Source organism: Typopeltis vanoorti, chromosome 17 (assembly GCF_054136105.1).
Source record: "Typopeltis vanoorti isolate ZY-2024b chromosome 17, IOZ_Tvanoo_1.0, whole genome shotgun sequence".
In the NCBI taxonomy this organism is placed as follows: Eukaryota; Metazoa; Arthropoda; class Arachnida; order Uropygi; family Thelyphonidae; genus Typopeltis; species Typopeltis vanoorti.
In genome coordinates this window covers 62,921,541-62,939,313 of record NC_143565.1, presented here as the reverse complement: position 1 = coordinate 62,939,313, position 17,773 = coordinate 62,921,541, and the positions used below count along the sequence as shown (strand labels likewise).

The window sequence follows — 17,773 nt, the reverse complement described above, 5'->3', positions numbered from 1 at the left end:
GCTCAGGGAGAGATACCAGAAAGTGGTGTATGGAGGAACAGAGTCCAGGATGAGGCATGTGACCAGCGGTGTGCCTCAGGGCTCTGTGCTTGGGCCGTTATTGTCCAATTTGTACATAAATGATATAGGATATGGCTTAAAGGGAGATATTCAATTGTTTGCTGATGATGCAAAGTTGAGTAGCCCAATAAAAAATCAAACTGATGTTGAGAGTTTGCAGGATGATTTAAATAAGCTGGCAAAACAGGCAAAAGGTAATGGATGTCAGTTCAGTGTGAAAAGTATAAAGTTATGCATTTTGGGATTAAAAGATTACCAGCTGTGTACTGCATTGATGGAATGGTACTCCAGGAGATTGATGAGGGTAGGGACTTGGGGGTGTTGGTGGATAGAGAGATGAAGTTCAGAGGACACATTGCTAAGGTGTCCAAGATTGCACATAGGATTACTTGGTTATTGAAGAACACACTAACATCCAGAGATAAAGAGGTTATTATTTCCTTTTATAAGGCGTTGATACTTCCACATTTGGATTACTGTTCTCAAGTCTGGTCACCTGGATTCCTTGGAGATGAGGAGGTTGTGGAGAGGGTTCAGAGGAGAGTACATTGCTAAGGTGTCCAAGATTGCACATAGGATTACTTGGTTATTGAAGAACACACTAACATCCAGAGATAAAGAGGTTATTATTCCCCTTTATAAGGCGTTGATACTTCCACATTTGGATTACTGTTCTCAAGTCTGGTCACCTGGATTCCTTGGAGATGAGGAGGTTGTGGAGAGGGTTCAGAGGAGAGTGACTAAGTTGGTGAGTGATGTAAAAAATGCTCTCTACATTAATAGATTGAAGCTTGTGGATTGCAGAGGTTGGTTGATACGTGGAGAAGAAGGGACATGATAGAAACATTTAAATTACTAAAAGGTTTTTATAAGATTGATACAGGGGAAATATTTCAGCTGTGTGATAGTGATGGAAGAACAAGAGGTCAACCCTGCCCATTATTGTTGAGATTATGGTGGTTGATTAGAATTTCATATACATTTTTAAATTTGTACCTCATACCAGGTTTTGGTATTATTATTGTATGGGCATCTCCATGGAGTCTGAAGACACATCGTGGAAGACTCAAACTATCCACACGATATCTGTCATAATTCTCCTTGAACCTATTAACACATAAAGCCCTCACAACTGATTGTCAATCCATTCCACTCATTCACCACTCTCCAAGCAAAAAATCTAGTCCTCATCATACTCCTACTAACCACACTCTTACTCAACTTTCAGAGATGACCTGTTTTTCTGTTCCCTATAGTGTACTGAAACAATTCCCTTGCATCATTCCTATAAAACCCATTAAGTAACTTGAATATTTCTATCATATCTCATCTATTTTGTCTATCAAACCCACTTCTGCAACTCTCAATCTATTCTCACAAGGAGCATTCCACAAACCACTCACCATCTTGGTCTCTCATCTCTGGATCCTCTCACTACCACCTCATTCTCAAGAAACCCAGGTGACCATACTTAGCACAGTAATTCAGTTGTGGACATATCAAGGCCTTACAAAGAGGAATAATAACACCATTATCTCTACTTCTTAGTGTGTTCTTCACTAGCTAGTAATCCTATGATCTACTTTGGTAACCTTTTGCAATATGCCTGCCCTCTAAACTAACTCTCTATCTACCACCCCTGATTTCCTAGCTTCATCTGTTTCCCCAGTGTGGTACACAGCTTGTAATATATTTATCCCAAAATGCATAACTTTACATTTCTCCATGTTAAACTAACATCCATAATCTTTTGCACATACTGACAGCTTATTTAAATCATCCTGCAAGCACTCCATGTTGCCTTGATTCGCTATTGCTCTACTTAATTTTGTCATCAGCAAACAGCTGATGTAGGAAATAATCTCTCAGGTTATTCCTGTATCATTGATGTACAAAAACAGTAATGGTCCTATCACTAAACCCTGCAGCACACCATTAGTCACCAGCTTTTTCCTGGATTCTGCTTCTCCTTTGTTTTCCCAGGCAGTTTTGTGTAGTATATTGAGGGCATGCCCTCAATGGTTATTAAATTTGATATTTTGATTTTGTTCCTTTTTTGTGATAGGAAATGCATCTTATTTCAGCTGTATATGGCAGGTCATGGGCACTTTTAATTTGGTACACTTCCAGATGGAGCAGGGGAGTAAGGATATCCTTGGAGGATTTGAATGAGTTCTTTAATTTTGTGGGGGATTTAGAGATGGCATTAAGGTTGTATTTGTGTAGTATTTTGTTTATTTTTTCTGATAACGTTTTAATCTATATTAAATGATTATCAGAAAAAAATTAGTTAGAGACTATTGATTTTGTTCCCATTCTCGTTTGTTCCCATTACATCAGGCATTGTATTATCTTTACTAGAATGGAACACTGGCAAAATGATCATTTAGAAATTTGGTACTTCTTCCATTACTATCATTACATTTCATTTACTTTGCATATCATTATGTTTCATTTCTGTCATCTATGTTAAATAAATTTATTTTTCCAGGGGTGGCCGCTTATGAGAAATAGGTGTTTGAGAGAAGGAGGGGATACATCAGGTAATGCTGAATCCAGTGGAGTCTGGAAGAGATAATGATAAGTATAGAAACAGTGACATATTTATTCTTTATACTAATGTCAGGAGTATCTGGAATAAAGGAGATTATTTGGATCTCTGAGACGTGGTTGATGAAAGATGATATACTAACAGGTATAGAAGTAGCAGGGTACAGCATTTTTTGACAGAATAGGAAGGGAAAATGCAGTGGTGGAGTTCTGCTTTTGATAAATGATGACTTATGTCCTCTCAGTGTGGGTGATTTGGAGGGCAGTGGCACTAATGGTTTTGAAAGCATATGGTGTGAGATAGTGGTGAGCAGGACAGGATATTTAGTGGGGTGTTGCTAAAAGCCAGAGACAGCATAGAGGGTGAGGAGCAGGAGATGTTTAAGCAGTTGAGCTTGGCAAGTGCAAGAAGAATGATTATTATGGGAGATTTTAACTACAGCAGTATAAATTGGGAAAAGGAATGGAATTTCTAGAATTCTTGAGGGACAAATGTCTTAGGCAAATTGTTGTAGAAGGAACACAAGGTTCTAGAGTTTTGGATTTGGTCATAGCATCTGAAGAGCTGATTATAACTGAGATGGCATATCCCCCCCCCCCCAGTTGGAGAGAGTGACCATGTGGTTTTGACTTGGAAGATGAATAGACATGCAGGAGTATCATACGTTTCTTTCTCTTTGATACTCTTGCATGTCTATTCATTTGGAACTATTTGGAATTATATAAGGCAGGTGATTATGATAGTTTTAGATATCAACTTGGGGCAATTCCATGGAGGGAGGAATTGGAAGGGTGAGATATCATTAGTGCTTAGGAAATTGTGAAGGAATATTTATTACATGCAATAGCAAGCTATATACTATAAGTGAAGAAGAGAACCCAATTTGGTGTAAAGGGGACGACAGGAACTGCAGGTAAAAATGAGGTTATGGAAGAGATATAAGGAGAGGAGTGGAGAGCAGATGCATGAAGAATATAAGACTCAGGCCAAGAGAGTGACTGGTAAGGAAGGCAAAACTGGAATGTGAGAAGAGATTGGCCCTCAGATCCAAAGAAAATACTAAGGAATTTTTTAGCTATATGGCCAGTAGGAGGAAAAATTGTTGTGCAAGAATGACATTGTTGGATAAAAACGGGAATAGAGTGACTGATGAAAGGACATAGGGTAGTTGTTCAGTGAATGCTTTATTGGAGTGTTTCATCCTGGAGAAGTAGGTTTTAAAACTAGAGGGATAGGGCAGGGTCGAGGCTTTAATTACTGAGTACTCTGTTGCATGTTTTTCCACTTGGTTATACTATAAATTAAAGATACCAAGAAATTATATTCTGCTGACTCAGTAAAATATAGTAACACATAACAACCATAATGCATAGCATTATATATGTCTGCATGGAGATATGCTTTGCATTATGGGATACTAAGGCAAGTGATGTGAAGTCATTTGCTTCTTTATACGAGTTGCTGCAGTCCTAAAAATAGTTCAGGTGCAAACTTGAAATATTTTTAGTTCAAGTTTGCACCTGAACTGTTTTGCTTACACTTGGATATAGGATTAACCCAAGAATATAATTTCTTGGTATCTTTAATTTTTAGTAATACCAAGTGGAAAAATCTGCAACAACTGTCTCTAATCCAGAGTAGTTTAATAATAAGGTGTGACACCTTTTGGCTACTCATATACGAAAATATGACTTCTGCATTACTTCAGCCTCAGTATCACCTGTGGGTCTGGTTCCCACTGATGAGACCTCAATAAAGGTTGAAATCAGTCTGGGTATTGGCCCGTCCCATAATGCATAGAATTATACATCTCCCCAAGGAGATGTGCATTATGGGATACTAAGTCAAGTGATGTGAAGTAGTTAGCTTCTTTATACAAGTTGCCCCAGTCCTGAAAATAGATCAGGTGCAAAGTTGTTTGCTTATACTTGGATAAAAGTTTAAACCAACAATATAATTTCTTGGTATCTTTCATTTACTGATTATTCTGGATGTTGATAAAGCAGTCTGACTGGATTGAATTTTGCTATGGGTTTTGAGAGAATGTGCTAAAGTTCTGAGAGCTCCATTTACTAGGCTTTTCAATGAAAGTCTGGCCATGGGAAAGGTACCCAAGTAGTGGAAGGAGGATAAAGTAGTGCCATTGCATAAGGGTGGTAGCAGACTGAAAGTGTCAAATTATAGAGTAATTTGCGTTTTATCAGTAGTTGTTAAGATCTTGGAGAAATTAGTGAGTAACCATATACAGCATTGGGCAGATGAGGGTAATGTTATCTGTGACAGTCAACATGGATTTGTTAAGGTGTGCTCTTGCTTTAGTAATATGATTGCATTTTATAATAAAGTGGCAAGAGCAGTTGATTAGGGAAAGGCATATTCTGCCATTATTTTGGATTTTAGGTATCAGAGAGTCGTGTATGGGAGAGCAATATCAAGGGGAAGAAGGTTACAAGTGGGGTTACACAGAGCTCAGTACTGGGACTTGTATTGTTTAACGTTTATATCAATGACATTGTCTATGGATTGCAGGGAGATTTCAGTTGTTTGTAGATGATCTGAAGCTGGGAATGGTTATTAGTAATAGTGCAGATGTGGGAACCCTGCAAAAGGATATGAATAAACTGAACAGATGGGCAAATGAATGGGGGTGTCAGTTTAATGCAGCAAAATGTAAGGTCTTGAGGTTTGGGACACTTTATACTCTATTGGAGGAGTCATACTGGATGAAGTAGGGGAGACAAGAGATCTGGGGTTGATGATTGATAGAAACCAGAAACTCAGGGAACATATTGCAAAGGTGTTGAAGATTACAGAGGGGATTGCTGCAATACTGAGAAGGACGCTGACCTGCAGAGATAAAAGCGTTATCATTCTGTTGTATAAGACCCTGATGAGACCACACTTAAGACTATTGTTCTCAGGTTTGTTCCCCAGGATTTGAAGGGGATAAATTAACTGTGGAAAGGGTACAGAGGCGGATAACAATGTTAGTTATGAGGATCGGCTGAGGGAATGTGGACTGCAGAGTTTGGTAGGTAGATAGAAGAAGGAGAGGTGATATGATTGAGACTTTTAAACTGTTGAGAGGTGGTTACAGGGTTGACACTGGGGAGTTCTTTCATTTGGTTGAACAGTGGTTAAGGAGTGATGACAAGGGGCCATCCCTGGAAGCAGGGGTTCCCAATCCTATGCCTGCCGGCACCATGGTGCCCGTTGACCAATTTGTGTGTGCCGTATAGTTTGAAATAGTCACGCAACAATTCATGGCATGCTATATGACACATGCGTTAATGACCCATGACGAGTATTAAACGCATACAATGTAAAGTAGATGCGCATTCAAAGTTGTTCATTCCAGTTTAAGAACTGGAATATCATCATATTCTCCTAATTATGAAGCACTGGCCAATGAAATGCAATACCAAAGATCACACTAACTTACATATATATATTTAAATTTTTATATAATGTAAACTTTTAAGTAATAAAACATTTAATTATAATGTAAACTTTGTATGTATTCATTTAACAAAAGAATTCAAAAAATTTGCTTGAAAAAATAGAGGTGCCCGTCGCCCTATCGGTATTTTAGAATGTGCTCTAGGAAACAAAAAGCTTGGGAACCCCTGCCTGGAAGTTATGAAAGGAAGCTGTGAGCAAGAGGATGAGGAGTGGTTTCTTTGCATGGAGGATGGTTGAACTGTGGAATGCATTGCCTGATAGAGTGGTGAGAGCAAGAACGGTCAATTAGTTTAAGGAGTGGTATGATAGACTGTGTTTCCTAGGAGGGACCTCTCGCGATGAGTCTTTTGACTCCATGGAGGCCCGAATCATCATCATAATAATAATTATTATGATGATGATTCGATGATGATGATAATTATGATGATGAAATGAGAAATATTATTATTTCTCATTTTAATTGCTATTTTAGTGAAAGATTTTTCTAAGATTTCTTTTGCATGCTCAATTAATATTCTCTTATAATTTAGTTAATATCCTCTTATTTTGACTTCCCTACTATGCTTGCCACTCTTCTAATCTGCACGTAATATACTGCCCATGAACTTGCATATTGCATTCTGCTTACATTTCTTTCTGAATGTTTCTTTTATATCTAACTTTTGCAACCTGTTTATGGTTTTGCTCATCCATTTATGATCCATTCAGTATATCTTTAGTAATGCAGTTGAGTTCTCCGTCCTTTAAACACTCAATTACTAAGTTGCAGTTTTGATGTCACAATGCTACATCAAATTGTCTTCATACTTTGTCATGATTACATTCTCTGCAGGTCCACATACATCTGTTCTTAACCAAAAACTGTGTGCTTGAGTACTATGCTCAATTTTCCATCATGAAATGTGGCCACATTTCATTATGGGTATATTCACTGATGCTTTCATTAGCTATAACACACTTAAATCCTCAGTCCCCTCTGTCTTATGCTGTTTGTTTTTCAGTAACATTATGAATTTCCTTTGCTCATTTCCATGCACCCTTTTCTTCCTTCCAGCCAATGCCATATTTATTCCACCATCATTTAATTTTTCAACTAAAGATTGAAATTAAGAATAATTAAATTTATTGAATAATAAATTAAAACATTAAAAAATTAAAATAAATTTTAAATAAATTAAAAATATTTTATTTCTGGTTGATAAATTTACACATACTTGTTCTCAAATAAGCATTGTTAGTACAGTTACTGTCAGATATATCATATAATATGAAAGATAGTTTTTCATTAATACCTCCATTAAATTTTTCTCTGCTGTTATTAAACCCAACTGATAGCCTGCAAAGTTTGAAAATATTATTTTTATCCTAAGATCCCATCGAGTCACAGACTCATCAAGGAGGATCCTTTTTTCATACACACACACACAGGTCATCATACTATGTCTTAAACACATGCAAATTTTCTGCAGACACCACACTTTCAGGCAAGCCATCAGGCAGTGCATTCCATTCATTCACAACTCTCCATGCAAAAAAAAACCTACTTCTCACTCCCTTGCTTTCACCCTCCTTATACAGCTTCAAGAGATGACCTATTGTTTTTCCCCGGTCTCCAACCATTTTATGAAAAACCTCTTCAACTTTAATCCTATAACAATCCCTTACCAACTTGTACATCTATCATATCGCCCCTCTTCCTCCTATATGCTAGACTCTGCAAATTGCATCGTCTCAACCTTTCTTCATATTCAACATTCAAGAGATAAGAAACTATTTTGGTCAATTTCTCTGGATCCTCTCCAACATCTCTTCACCCTTTTGAAAAACCAGATGAACCAAATCTGTGTGCAGTAGCCCACTAGTGGTCTAATTAAGGCCTTATACAGTGGAAACATAATCTCCTTACCTCTACAAGTCCGTGTCCTCTGCCTCATTGCGAGTATTTGTTGTATTGACCTCACAATTTTGGCCATGTGTCCTCTAAATTTTAGATCCTTATCCACCATCACCCCGAGATCTCTTATTTTCCCTCACCTCCAATAATACATCCCCACCAAGAGTAAATTCTACATCCCATCTTTGTTTTCCAAAGTTTAAAATCTTACATTTTGCAGCATTGAACTTGCATCCTCACTCTCTCATGCCCATTTGCTCAACATATTTAAGCCCTCCTGTAAGGACACAACATCTGCTCTGCTCCTCATAGTTTATCCTAACTTTGCATCATCTGCAAACAACTGTATATCCTCATTCAAACCTTCATCAATATCATTAACATACAGATTAAACAGTAATGGCCCTAAAATATACCCCTTAGGCACACCACTAATGACTTTTCTCTTCTGGGATATTGCTCCTCCATACACAACTTGTTGATACCTATCATGCAGCCAATCTCTAATCCAATGCACTAGTCCATCGGTTCCCAACCAGGGGTACATTCTGGGCTGTTCAGGGGTACACGATAAATAATCAGTAATGGCTGAAAAACAAGTAAAGTAAACAAATGAAAAACGTTAGTTATGGAACAATAAATGTTAAGTTTTAATCACCGCTAATGGAGACACTTCAAAACTAGCTCACGTTAGCAAATGATGATTGGTGAGGGCGTGGCTATGAATCCCTCTCCCAAACCACTCTTCTACCAATCATTATGCCAGTTCATGCATCACTTTTGTCACCCATCCTCCTTTCCAGAACATTCGCGTGTTACTAAGAAATGACCCTTGCGATAACGAACCTTCCACTTGCGACATTTCTAGAACTTCTTTAGAAATATAAATACATCCGTAGCCAGACTGTTTGATCAGTTCAGTTATTGACTGAGTATAAGTAAGTGTGTTGTCTTTAATTGTGATTCTTTTCAAGTAGATTTTTTATTTAATGTTTAATGTAGTTTCGGTTATTATTGTCAGTGATTTTTAAGCATGTCAGTTATGGATCAGTGGTTGAAAACAGGAATGGTTAAAAATACAAAACTTGATATGGATTATAACCCATCGCCAAGTACTTCTCAATATGTGTCCTCAGCTAAAAGTGCACCCACACCAGAAGATAGTAAAAAGGCGCGTACCTCAGGTACTACACAGAAGAAAAGGAAATACTGTGAAGAGTATATTAAATATGGGTTTTCATTTGTAGGGGATGATGACTGTCCTAACCCTTTGTGTGTTGTGTGTGTGTGTGGGGAAATATTATCCAATGGCTGCATGAAACCCTCTCTACTCATGTGACATTTAGAAATTAAACATCCTATGTATAAAAACAAAGAAATACATTATTTTCAGTGCTTAGAAAAGCATCCAAATATAACTTCATACATGACGTCAGGAAAGAAAGACAATGAGAGTGCAGTTGAGGCTTCCTACTGTATTGCTTATCGTGTAGCTAAATGTGGTAAAAACTACACCATAGCTGAAGATTTAATTTCTCTTTGTATTAAGGATGCTGTTTTTTGTATGTTTGGAGAAGAACATATCTGCAAAATCTGTACTATCTCTTTTTCAAACAGTACAATGTCTCAATGTCTGATGGTGATGTTGAAGCTGCAGTAGTAGATAGAATTAAAAAAAGTAAATTCTTTTCCATCCAGGTCGATGAAAGTTTAGATGTTGCTGATTTATCTGTTTTGCTCATCATCATGAGGTACTTGACAGAAAATGAAATCGAGGAAAACCTGTTTCTTTGTTAACCATTGACAGAGCGCACCACAGGCGAAGATATTTTTAATGTGATCGATGGTTATTTCATTGAAAAGGACATTAGTTGGTCGAATTGTTGTGGTGTATGCACTGACAGAGCCAAGTCTATGTCAGGTTGTTTTATAGGCCTACGTGGCCAAGTTAAAGAAATAGCTCCCAGTGTACCATGGAGTCACTGCTGCATTCATAGACAAGCTCTTGCATCCAAGCCTCTTCTTAGTGAACTGAAAGACGTTCCTGATGAGGCTGTAAAAGTTGTAAATTTTATTAAGTCACAACCATGAACCTCCAGATTGTTTAAAGTGCTGTGTGAAGAAATGAACAGCCTTCACAGCACATTACTTTTGCATACGGAGGTAAGGTGGCTATCTCGTGGTAAAGTACTTACACGGCTGTTTGAACTTAGACATGAAGTCCAGTTTTTTTTTTTTTGAAGACCATCGTTTCCATCTTGCTCCAAAGTTTCATGACAGTGATTGGCTTCAAAGTCTTGCATATTTATCAGATATTTTTCTAGAAATAAACAAACTCAACTTGGGACTTCGAAACAGCTCAATCACTATATTCAAAGTAACCGACAAAATTGAGTCAATGATTAAAAAACTGAACTTTTGGAAAGCGTGTATTGAAAGAGTTCAGCCTGAGGTTTTTGAAACTCTGCACAACTTCTTATCTGAGAATGACTTGCACCTATCCGAAAACGTGAATTTAAATCACTTGGAAGGTCTCAAAATGTCCTTTTATAAGTACTTCCCTCAACGTGGAAAAGAAAACAATTGCAAATCCCTTCATTGAAGAATTCTTCAAAGAAGCTGAACTATCAATCAATGAAAAAAAAAGAGCAGTTAATCGAACTTTCAACCGATTCGTCTTTAAATTCTGATTTTAAAAGAAAGCATCTTATTACCTTCTATGTTATGTCAGTGAGGATTACGAACAGATCAGTGAGAAGGCACTCAAATACCTCTTGCCATTGACTAATACTGAACTAGTGGAGAGAGCTTTTTTCTTCTTATACCTTCATAAAAAATAAGTACTGCAACAAGCTTAATGCAAGTCCTGATTTATGATGACTGTATCTTGCATCTTTTGAGCCTGATTTCAAGAAACTAAGTGCATCAAAGCAAGTTCAACGATCTCACCAACAACCTTTCATTCGGCTAGTGATCTGTATACAAATTATTACAGACTTTTCAGATAACACAAATAAATATTATTAATAATAATAAATCAAAAGTGTGTTAAGTACTTGTAAAAACCACTATTTTACATTAAGATAAGCACTGAACAAAAGTGTCAGTATTTAAAAACAGCTATTTTAAAAACAAGCAGTACAATTTATAGAAATGGGTTTAAAAGGGGTTCACAAGTGGAAAAAGGTTGGGAACCACTGCATTAGTCTAATATCCAATCCATTTCGCTGTAGTTTGACTATCAGCTTATCATGCGGTAATCTATCAAAAGCCTTTGCAAAGTTTAAGTATGCTACTGTATATCCATCTCTCATCTTCATTGCAGCTGTCACCTTATTGCAATAAATAAGCTAATAATACTAATAAACTAATAATAATAATAAATAATACTAAAACATGACCTCACTTTAGCAAATTTATGCTGTCCATCAAAGATAATACCATTGCTGTCAACCCAATTCTGCATATCTGATTCTCACAGCCTCTCCAACACTTTAACCACACCACCTGTCACACAGATTGGCCTCTAATTTCATGCCTGAATTCTATCACCTCCTTTATGAAGCAGGTACAGTCTTGCCTTCCTTTCAGTCCTTTGGAACTTGACCCAGAGTAAGACTCATATTAAACAAATATGTCAAGGCAGATGTAAATGGCCTGGCACATTCCTTCAAAATACATAGTGATATATCATCGAGTCCAAAAACCTTATTAATATCGAGTTTGCTTAATTCCTCACTCACAGTCAGTATCTCCTCCTCCTCATCATCCATTGCTCTCAACTTCTCAGTGATGTCACATTCACAAAGATGAAAGACATTTACAAACTGCTTATTAAATATATCAACTATATCCTCTGCAGCAGTTATCCTTATACCATTTTCTCCAATTGGTGCCATTCTACCATAATCATTCTTTTTTTTTTTTTTACCTGCTGGCTGCATATCAAAAGCCTAGGATTATTATTATTATTATTATTTTTTTGGCTTTATTAGCTAACTGCTGCTCATACTGAACTTTTGCTACCCTCACCAACCGAGTCACCTTGCTTGCCTGTTCTTTGTATTCCTCATGGAATTGATTATTACTGCTCCTCTTATGTTGCCTCGATAATGCCTCTTATTTCTACTCCTTGCTTAATCTCTTCATTCATCCATTTCACACCATCCTTATTTGTTTGACACCTCGTTTATAATAGCATCCACTGACGAGTTGATCAGATCCAAGACTGCCAATTTTCATGTGTCCTCTGTTACATATGGCCTGAGGTAGTTGTCCCTCAAAAACTGAGATTCATTTTCTTTACTTCCAGTTACTATCTTGTCATCCCACTCTACTGCCATAATTAAAATCACCCATAATGATCACCCCTTTTCCATTTATTTGCTTATACATTTCCTGGTCACTACTGTCCACATTACCAGGTGTATAGCAACACCCAACAAAGTATTTCAATCTATCTGTTCACCTCTGTCTCACACCATACTGTCTCAAAATCACTACCACTATTTCTTTCTTGCATCTCTACCTTGTATGGACGTCACTCTTTTTCTATTGCCAATAGTACTCCACCTCCCTTTTTTACCATTATATCTTCACAAAATACATCATATCCTTCCTTCTCTATTCTTGTCAGGATCTCATCCATCCATGTCTCACTTATTCCAGCAGTTTTTGGCTGAATGATCTCAATCAATGCAACCATTTTATTTCCTTCTTTTTGATACTTCTGGCATTCGTATATAAACATAAGTCTCATTTCTGAATCTATAACAGGTTTCACTGATACCAGTCATGAGGGACTTTACTCATCTCAGAATCTTCTTTAAATACAGCTGTTTTCCATATATCCCAGATCACCCCTTCCCATTTTATCTACACATACACTAATATCCTCTTGGAGCATCAACCTTTCTTATGCTGTGTTTCCCCTGTCCACCCGAGTTTGCCGTTTTCCTTATTTGTCTTTCACACTTGTTCTCTCATTTTCTACACTTATGCCATCCACTTTGTTCATAAGCTCCACTTCAGTTTCTCCTTTCTTACTCTTCAGCTCTTTCACATCACTTCTTACTCACCCAGATTCATTTTCTGTACTCATTACTCTTCTTTCTAGCAGCATTCTCTCCAAATGATGCACACCGTAAGCATTCAGATGCAGTCCATCACTCTTATACAGTTCTTTCTTCAAACCCATTTCACATATTAACAAACTGCACTCCTTTCTCTTCACACATTTCTGCTAACATATGATTCATAATTCTTACTCTCTGCATATCATCCCTGAATTAGCTGGGCAACACACTATTATCTTTTATCCTTTTCAACAACCTCTTGATATCTATCTTACATTCTCCTTGTTCCCAGTCAAGTCATTTGTCCCTACTACCATCTCTTTTGCTCGCTTACTCCTTATATCCAATGCCTCAATCACTATTCATTTTACCTCCCTGAAAACAAACCTTGTGTATCTTCTTGTTTACCACACCTCTAATAATCGAATCACCATACGATGCCACTCACTGGTGTTTCATTATTCTTTTTTTTTACTGACATTATTTGTTTTCGTCTTCTTCAATCTCCTATACATATCTCCACCTCATTTTTACCAACTCAGCTTTTAAATCTTGTGTCATCTTTTCACTGTCATTCACTCTCTCTATTTTATCACAGTCATACACATTTGTTTGCCATCAACCCCACTTGTAACCTTACCATTAATTGCACTATTTTTCAATAGTCTATTGTCCCCCATCATGCTTTATCATCCATTGAACTTTTTTCCTCACTATCACTTCCACACTCTGAACCTTCGCACAAGAAGATGTTAGTTATGACACCAGCTTCTCTATTCATATTTAAAATCATATTTAAAGATGCCTCATGGTCCATCAGAGTATCACAATTCCTACATACCACCACTCATTCTTTTTTCTTATTCAACCCTCTCTACATAAATAAGCATGATATCTTCCCATGCTTATATACTACATTCATGACATTGTACCGTTTTTAAGAAAGTAACACCGTTTACTTTTTTGTGTTCTGTACAGACTTATGCAATGATTTTACTTCCTTGATTCCGACATGCCTTCACTGCCACATTCTTCATGTTTTTCAGTGAGCTAACAAATACAATGAATTTATAAAAATATTTCATAAGAAATTTATCCAAACACTGCGTTCCACACTCAAATCTCTCACAGTAATATTTAATCTACAATTTAGACAATATCGGCACACATTTAAATATAAAATTTACTTATCTTGCTGCAGCCCACATGATGACTAATGTTTAACTGACCGATATTTAAAAATAAAAGATACCATTCGTTTGGGTATGTAGGAGAGAGAGAGAGTCATATAATGCTGTAGAATTATTGTGAATGGAATATGTATATGTAGTAAGTGAAGAAAATAATGCAACTCAACAGAAATCATCTTATGTTGTCTTGCAGATTTTCTCTTAATGTCGGAAATTACCATCTTATTTGATTAGTAACTTTGAACGTAAAGTATATTATTATTCATTTTTGATGATTTAAGCTAGATAGATAGGCAAATGAATTGGGGGTGTCAGTTTAATGCAGCAAAATGTAAGGTCTTATTATTATTATTATTATCACGGGCAAATCTAAGGAGTCGATAGACTCATCGAGGGAGGCCCTAACATCATGTCAAGAACAACTATTTGACATTCGCACAGTATCTATCATACCTCGCCTTGAACTCATTCACAGTCATGCAACCCACAACAGACTCTGGCAACTTATTCCACTCATTCACCACTCTCCAAGAAAAAAACCTAGCTCTAACACCTTTGCTAACCACACTTTTGCCCAGCTTCCATGTATGGCCTCTAGTCCTCCCACCACCAGTCCTATTCTTAAAAATATCTTCTGAATTAATCTTATAGAAACCTTTCAGTAATTTGAATGTCTCAATCATATCACCTCTTTTCTGCCTATCAACCAATTTCTGCAACCCACAAATCTTCAACCTGTTCTCATAATGTTCATTCCACAGACCTGCTATCATCTTCGTCACCCGTCTCTGTATCCTCTCCACCTCCTCCCCATCAAGAAGAAATCCTGGCACCCAAATCTGGGCACAGTAGTCTAGATGCAGTCTTATCAAGGCTCGATACAGTAGAAAATAGCCTGTTTGTCTCTGCTTGTTAAAGTATTTTTCAGCAGCCAAGTGATTTGATGAGCTGATTTAGCAACTTTTGCGATGTGCCCCCTAAACTTCAACTCCCTATACACCAGCACTCCCAAATCTCTGTCCTCGTCAATCTCTTGGAGTACGGTTCCACCAATGTGATATACTGCTGCTAATTGTTTCACCCCAAAATGCATAACATTACACTTTGCCACATTAAATTAACATCCATTCTCCTTAGCCCAGACCTCAAACTATCCAAATCATCTTGCAAACTTTTGACATCTTGTGCACTCACTATTGCTCTACCCAACTTTGCATCATCAGCAAACAAATGAACCCTTCCTCTCAGATTCCTTTCCTATATCATTAATGAACAGATTGAAAAGTAGTGGTCCAAGAACAGAATCCTGCGGCACACTACTAGTCATAGGCCGTCTTTTGGACTCTACTTCTGAATAAACCGCTCTCTGATATCTCTCCATCAACCACCCTCCTATCCATCTCATCAACCCTATATCCATCCCCATATGCTGCAGTTTACTGATTAGAATTCCATGTGGTATCCTCTCAAAGGCCTTAGCAAGGTCCAGTAGAATCACTGTAAACCCGTTACCCTTATCCAGTTCAGCCATCACTGTGTTATAAAATGTGAGCAAGTTACTGAGGCATGATCTACCCTTCACAAAACCATGCTGTCCCCCATACAGTATTCCCATTTTCATCTATCCAATCCTGTATTTTCCTCTTGACTATTTTATCCAAGACCTTGACGATTCCTGATAATTTACAACAGCTGTCTTGGAACCTCCTTTATGCAGTGGAACTATTTGCCCCTCTTTCCGCCCCCCTCAGGACTAACCCAGACCCGAGACTCAAATTAAACAAAATGGTCAAGGGCAGTGACAGTTCTTTAGCCGCTTCACGTACGACACGAGCTGGTATACCATCCAATCCCACAGATGTATTGACAATGAGGGTTTGTAATAGACTATTAACTTCCACTTCATTCGCCACAATTCCCGTATAAGCTATTGGTTCATTCATTCCTGCAATGTCACCACCTGGATGATATACTCCTGCAAAGTGCTCGCTTAGTAATTCAACTACATCAACTGATTCGGTTACCTCCTTACCATCGGCATTCTTTAAAATCATTCTGTCTTATATATTTTTTCTTTTACTTGCAACATATCAAAAAAACTGTTTGTTATTCTCTTTAGTCTGCATGGTTAATGTTCTTTCATAATCCGCTTTTGCTTTTCTTACCACCCTCGTTACCTTTCTGGCCTGTGCTTTATACTGTTCATGTGCCTGCCGGTCACCTTTCTCCTTAAATTCCCTCTATGGTTGTTTCTTTTTTTGCAGCTCAAACTTAAAAGTGTTATTCATCCATTTAACCCCTACTTGATTTATTATTCGAACTCTAGACAGTCAGTCATTGCCTCCTGTAAACACTTCTTAACCGCCTCCCATGCACTTTCAACATCCAGGCCCTTGCAGTTTTACATGCCACGGCATTGAACCAATCAAATTCCTAAGCTTGTCATACTTACCAGTCCAATAATTCCACATGTACCCTGTATTAATTGTAAATTTCACACCTTTAGCCACCTCCCAAGTCAACCCTATGATCACTCTCACCAATTGGTGACAACTTGATCAATATTTGTTACAGCCAAATTCTCAGATGCAATTACTAGGTCAAGCACTCTCTGACCCCTAGTATTTTCCATTTCATGATGTCATAGATAGTTATCCCTTAATAACCGCATAAAATCCAATTCCTTCCTCCCATGTGGCTTCTCCTTCTTCCAATCAATGTTACCATTGTTGAAATCTCCCATAATAATTACCCTCCTTCCACTCATTTCTTCTATTTGCTTATGCATACTATCTTCACCACCTATTCCATCACCTGGTCTATAGCAGCACCCAACTGTATATTTTGTTCTCATGCCAAATAGCCTCAAATGTGCTCTTTTCTTTATCCTGCAGTTCCACTTCTATTCTCCTTGGCTGTAGCTCATTAGATCATCAATAACACTCCTCCCCCCATTTTATTCTCCCTGTCATTCCTGAACACACCATACCCCTCACATTCAATCCCACTAGCTATATCATCTTTTGTCAGCCATGTTTCACTAATGCCAATAACCCGTGGCCTGGAAGTGCCAACCAAGGCCAAAATTTAGACAAAGTCTTGAGGTTTGGGACACATCGATGGGACGCTGCCTACTCTATGGGAGGAGTAAAGTGGAGAAAATAGGGGAAACAAGAGATCTGGGATTGATTATTGATAGAAACCTGAAATTTAGGGGACATATTGCAAAGGTAGTGAATTGTAACACAGAGGATTGCTGCAATAATGAGAAGGACACTGACCTGCAGAGATAAAAGGGTTATCATTCCGTTCTATAAGTCTCTGATCAGACCACACTTTGAATGGGGGGAGGAGTGTTATTCTCAGATCTGGTCCCCAAGATTTGAAGAGGATTAGTTAACTGTGGAAAGGGTACAAAGGTAGATAACAAAGATGGTGTCAGGACTGTATAATGTTAGTTATGAGGATCGACTGAGGGAATGTGGACTGCAGAGTTTGGTAGGTAGATAGAAGAAGGAGAGGTGATATGATTGAGACTGTT

The 17,773-nt window shown here is 37.7% G+C and overlaps 1 protein-coding gene across 1 annotated transcript in view; it reads left to right on the top strand.

Annotated features, from left to right (window-relative positions):
• LOC150097442 (BBSome complex member BBS2-like) overlaps window positions 1-17,773 on the top strand; it is a 539,668-nt gene that overhangs the window by 84,853 nt on the left and 437,042 nt on the right. The gene's annotated exons all lie outside the window — the stretch shown is intronic.